At 37.5% G+C, this 6,281-nt stretch overlaps 1 protein-coding gene across 1 annotated transcript in view; it reads left to right on the top strand.

The window, feature by feature from the left end:
• Positions 1-5,534: 5,534 nt before the first annotated feature.
• The window catches only part of slc16a7 (solute carrier family 16 member 7), a 48,762-nt gene continuing 48,015 nt past the window's right edge, over positions 5,535-6,281 (top strand). Inside the window, exon 1 of the mRNA XM_012958480.1 lies at positions 5,535-5,719. The gene's annotated coding sequence lies outside the window, so the exon portion shown is untranslated. The remainder of the gene's footprint in view (positions 5,720-6,281) is intronic.

Genomic DNA, 6,281 nt, shown 5'->3' with positions numbered 1-6,281 from the left:
GCGGAAATTCCAATTTTTAAATTCAAATCTCAACTTTTCTAGTGCAGAAAGTGCTAATGTAGAAAGTGGTATTGCGCTCTCTGCACTAGTGATGCGGCCCCCCTCTGATGCAAAAAAGCTAAATGCGGGGGGAGCAAGGGGAACCGCATGAACTTGGCTTCCTCAAGGGGGTTAGGTAGCACTGGGCATTTGTTACTGGTTGCTGTGGTGAATGACCTCTGCTTATAGATGTAAATGCAAATTTGAAAAGAATCGTTTTTAAATACTAAAAGAAATAACCAAGCACATTTCTATCTAAAGAATACATTGTAAAGAGAATATATTCTCTTTTAAAAACAATTCAGCAGCAAAAAGGGACACAGTGTATTAAAACAACAGGCTGTAACAAATATGATATATAATTATATAGTTTGATTTCTCATGTGTAGTGCATGCAGTGGCCTCATGCCATAATTCCTCATTTTACTGTCAGAGTTAGCAGCCAGCCCTGCATGTGAAAATGCTAAAGAGGTGCAGTCATTCAATGTAACCCAATCTCAATGTCATCTAAGGGCATGCTAGCAGTCAAAAGATAACCATGCAAGAATAATTTTATTGACTTCCAAAAAGCAATAATATACTCTACAATGTATCTAGAGAAAATGGTGAAACAATGTTATCTAAAAGTAATCTTTATTCTACTACCATTAAAGCAGGGACTTAGTCATTTTTTTGGGATGTTAGTACTTCTGTTAAGTTCACTATAATAATTATTTTAACTATAGAAGATGCACAGGTGATTACCAAACTAAAGGAAATGCAGATGCAAAGAGGCTAAATTATGAATACAGCACAGAATGGACCATTTATTAATTGGACCAATAGTGGAACGAAGTTACTGGACCCCAAAACATCATATTTTCAGGGCCCCGAAAACAGATATATAAATTCAGTATATATGCCTGCATATACCAGTGGGACATCTACTCTCTTAGGCCCTCAGCAGCCACTGAATCTACTTTTTCTATTTGTATGCTTGCTTAGTATGTATTTGCTTTTATTCCTGTTTAATATCACACCAAGTGGATTCACTGCTTGCTTAGTTACACCAATGGAGAAATACTTGAATAAGCTGGTGCAGCCTTCCATAAACTTGTATGAAATATGTCTGTCATGGTTGCTATAAGCAACAACACACTTAAAAATATTCAAGTGTGAAGGAAATGATGGTATCCATAAAGGTCTGTGGGAGGCATCATAAGGGGGGTTTGGTGATTCTCCACCAGCAGAAATACACCAGTGGCAAATCCACCTGTTAGATAAGATTAGAGTTAGATTAATTTAAATAATGCTGTCTTATTTCTTATCACATGAGAAGCCTGTACAGGTATTTCATTTATTTATTTTAAAGTTCAGTAGGTTTGTTTGCTTTACCTCAACCAAGTTTCATAACCCTTTCACATCTCCCAGTTCTATCTAACAAACATTGTTGTAATGGAAAAAGATTCTTTCAGATAAAGACTATTTGATTGAGCTATGCTGACTGTTCTATTTTGTTTTAAAACCTCTAATGTTGTAATATGCCCATCTAGACATTCTCTGTCAAAATAATAGACTTTAGGTTCATTTACCAATGCAAACGTTATTAATAATAAAAGGTACTTGCATCAAATACCTTGAGCTTCTGTATTGTTACACCAAGCACCATTGCATCACAGCACTGTGGTAACCTGGAGCTACCACCAGGGGCGGGCCAACCCGAACGGGTGCCCTAGACAACCCAGTCACCCACCTCGTCCCTGCACCTCCCCCCCTCCTTTGGCATGCATGTGCAGTTCCACAGTTCCCACGGGGGGGGGGGGGGCAATGACAAAGGAGCGTGGACTAGGGGTAGGCAGGAGAGGCACCCCCAATCATTGCCTCAGCTGCCTCTTCTGCCTACCCTAGTTCCGGCCCTGGCTACCACTACATGTGGTGATAATTCCTAGGCTCCCACAGTGGGTTGTGTTAAGAAGCACCTCTAACTTAAAATGTTAATCTTAATGTTAACATAATTTCAATGTCAAGCACCAGAAGTGATGCCACAAATGTGCAATCGAGTTTATTTTTGCATCAGATGTATGGCCGTAATTACATTGGAACAATGGAAAAACACAGAATTATTGATAAAAACATAGCATTTTGTATACAAAATTGCACTTTACACACTGCATTTGTGGTTATAAATGCCCCTTTATATTTGTATATATATACGGTATTCATATGCAAACAAGGTTACAGCAGCCCATGAATGGACAGAGCCATGTCTGTTATTCCCACACTTTTACTGTTACAATTAGAACACCCAGTTTGGATTTAACCAGGTTAAATGAGCACCAGGAATGCATTCCTTCATGCAAACAAAAAGTTATTTTTTGGTATAGACAAAATCTTTTTTGTGATCCTGACAACAGTTACCACTCAGTTTATGTAATGTAATAACATTATGTTTTTTTTTTAAACAATCCCCTGAAAATGAAGCACTTGAGTACCGTGGTGAGTTTCTGTATGGTAGTTCTAAATGTTAACAGAGATTAGTTAGCAGAGGAAAAGCTGGCTATTTACCAGGTCTGTATTCACTTGTTGGTTTGGTGTTTATTACCTTGAATGGAGGTGTTTAAACTAATGTCACTTTGGATAAATATTTGACAGATATATAAAAAGCGAGCTATATTATTCTGAAATTGGTGCATAATATTTACCCTGTGTTCTGTAACGGTCCATTTTCAGCTATAAGTGTAAAAGATACATTTGCGGACATATTTGTAAAACCAGGTTCATGATTTAAATTGAATTCTGCAGTCGTAGTTTTATAAATCTCATTAAATACTTATTAAAATACAGATTCAAGCAATGACAGAATTTTCTAAAATTAATAGTTTTAGAAATCTCTAGCTTTCAGCCTAAATTATGTGCTCGGTTTCTGAGACACAGCTGAGATGTGCGGCACACAGCAAGTGACTAACCCCATACAGCAGGGATGCTCTGATGTTAGAACTATATTGAGAAAATAGAATTACTGCTAAAATTATTTGCAAAGGATATTAAAGTATTTGATCCTAACTAAGTATAAATCAATAGTGGTAGCAAAACAAAGCTATTGGATTTATTTAATGTTAAGTGTTCCTTAGCAGATTTAAGGTATGCTGATGTAAATTATTAAAAGGCCCTTTATCCGGAAAATCCCAAGCATTCCAAATACTAGATTTTATAGTTGTATATAGATAATGGCAAGAAGGTAGAGGTGGAGTGGTGTGTCAGTAGCGGATATGTCTCCTGATGTGTGGCAACAATTGTCTACCAATACCTAAAGTTGGGAATTGTAGTTTCACAAGCGCTGGAAGGCAAAAGGTTGGGCTTTCCAGTTAAAATCATAAAGGGTTCCAGCTTGTTACAGTGCAGTGGGTCCATTATTTTTTAGTTATTTTCTAGTTTTCTTTTTAAACAAACAAAATTTCCTTATTGTTTTATTATTATTTGTTTATTGAGTTCTATAGTAGCTATGTGACCATACACATATATGAGCTCTACTACATCTATGGCATTACATTATACTATGTGAAAATTCATAATGTTGATGTTAACTACCAGCTTTATACCTAGGTTTTTGCCTTTTCCTTTCAATATTTATGTAATCTTTAAATGCAGCAATACCTTCCTTAGCACAAGCATTTAAGGTTTGTGACTATTAAGGCAATGGCACCCAGGACTCGTTGTCCCCCACAGTTTCTTTCCCACTGGCAATATTGTAAATCATCTGTGGGGAACCATATGGGTCGCTTCTGCTTTCTGGAGTAGCCTGAAGTTGCCTCACAAGGAAATTTAAGGCTAATTGAGAATAAAGCAGTGTATATTTCTCCCTGGCAGTTTGCATTATTGCTTGTAGGAAAGCGTTTTCAGAAGGTTAGTTGCCCATGGTAGAACAGATTTACAATGGCAACTAATCTCCTAGTGTGCCATTACCCTTAAGAGGAAGTTGAGTGGGGCATTATAAAAGATTTGACTGTGAGCTATATGCTTACTTTAAGGGGGGATTTATCTAAATTCAAATTAAATTTTTTCCATGATTGAAGTTTTTTTTTTGCACTAGAACTCCCAATATTTGCATAGTTCAAAAACTCAAATATTTATTAAGTGAAAAAAAACAAAAACTTGAATGTAAAACTTTTACATCTAAAGGCTTGTGAGTTTATGTAAAAATCAATGAAAGCTGTCCTAAGCAAAATCAAGCCATACTATCAATTTGAAAATTTCAAGCTTTTTTTTTCGAGTATAAATTACTGATATATAAGCCCATAAGTATACAAAGCAAGCTGATGCTTACTCAATGATCTTCTCAGCCAAGCTCCTATTGAACGATGGCAACATAACGTTTCTTCACAACACCACAGGAGGCAATGGGCTGGTTGGAGATAATGAGAATCTCCCTAACTAAACCTCAACACTATGCTTACTAAACTTTCAGTGGGTAGCTGATGGAACCAGTCTACATAGGGACTGACTTTATGTTATCCTATTGCTGACATGGTAACCCAGTAAACAGGTGAAAAGGCAAATCTCTTAGGACCCAAGGGAGCCACCTGAATAATTATCACAGTTGTAATCTGTAGTTATACAGATTAGCAGAGGCATATGTTTAGCTGTGGGTCAAGGCCCACTCGTGTTGGGAGGGTGGTCAGGGTGGGTTGGAGTGTTTATGAGTTGTTTTGTTCTCTTACCATATAGTCAGGTACAGTGGAAAGCTGTAAGAGACCCGAAGAGTCTTCAGCTGGTAAGAAGATGTCAGCCAGGTACGCTGCTGTGCTACTTTGCATTTGTAGCTAGGGGTTAGTGATAGAGACAGCGTTTAAACATAAAAACTATGTGATAAAGGAGAGGTGAGGGGGGTCTAGTTCTCCTTTATGTTTTATGCTAAAAAAGGTGCTAATCATGCACTGGATTGCTTCTGTGTCCCCTATCAAAACTGAGTGGCTGAATTACGTAAACAATAGGGTGCCATAATTAAAACTTAAAGAGGGTTCCCAAATTAATTCCAAAAAGTCCGGGAACTTTGGTGTGATATTTAAATAGACATTGCTATGAAACTGTAAGATATTAATGTCACTAAATTGCATTTCTCAACTTATTTTGGTACTGCCGTACCCCCCTTTTTTTTTAAAAAAACAATAAAAACCAAACATTTTGATACTGCTGTACCCCTCTTTTAAAAAAAAAAAAAAAAAAAACAATAAAAACCAAACTGAAAAAAAAAATAGCCTGCAAAACAAATTTCCCTGTTAAGTAGTATAAGTTCTAGCAAAGCACAATGACAATACAATGTGAAACTCCTGCTTGACTGTGTCCCTACTGACCTTGCTCTCATTTAGATACTGTTCTTTTTAATAGCACATAACTGAGTTGGTGTAGGGTTACCTTAGAGCACTGCACGGTGGAAATGTGTGTGTGTGTCTGTGTCCCTGTGTGTGTGTCCCAGCATCAGCAGGACCAGTACAAACTGCCTTGATACACATCATCAGCTGACCCCCCCTCCTTTTTTCCTTCAGAAACAGCAAGCCCATTCTCTCAGCCTACTCCACCTACTAAATCATCTGAACCGTCAGAGAAACACTCTAATACTGTACATCCATTCATACTGCACAGGGAAAAAAGGCAGGAGAGCAGTAAGAAAGCTAGCCCAAGCAGTGCTACTACTACTGATCAGGTAAACGACTTAAGTATTCATTTTTTATACATAGTAGTGTTTATACCATGCTGTTCAACATAAGTATGTGTATGGTTTTTCCAGCAAACATTACCACTCCCTAATAAATTCTCCAGCACTGTATTATAAACACGTCTTTCTTTTCTTCATTGCATTTTAATGCTAGTAATGTGGGTAAAAAGGCAGCTCTCAGCAGAAGCCAAGCTCGCCCAGTGTGTGATCTGTTGGTAGTGCTCGCTGCTGCCCTAGATTTGTAGGGGCGGAGTTGTCCTTCAGTCCTGTGAGTGGAGAGAAATAACTGTAGTATTGTGACGTGCAGAAGTCTACACTGAATTTAAAATCACCACAGAAAATGTATGTTTGTTGGGGAGATGAAACAACCGATAGCATTCTTCAGCAACCTCGCATGTGAGAATGTTTCTGTTCTATGGAACAGGACTGCATTTAGGCACAAAAATGAGAAAATGTCTTCAAAATCTGCATAAAAATTAGACCATTGTGTGCGGTAGTTCAGACTAATTATATGTATACATATTTGCCTTCCTGCAATGACAATTGAGCA

Source organism: Xenopus tropicalis, chromosome 3, assembly GCF_000004195.4.
Source record: "Xenopus tropicalis strain Nigerian chromosome 3, UCB_Xtro_10.0, whole genome shotgun sequence".
Classification (NCBI taxonomy): Eukaryota; Metazoa; Chordata; class Amphibia; order Anura; family Pipidae; genus Xenopus; species Xenopus tropicalis.
Note: the sequence above shows the minus strand (reverse complement) of the source record. Positions and strands in the feature narration are given on the sequence as shown.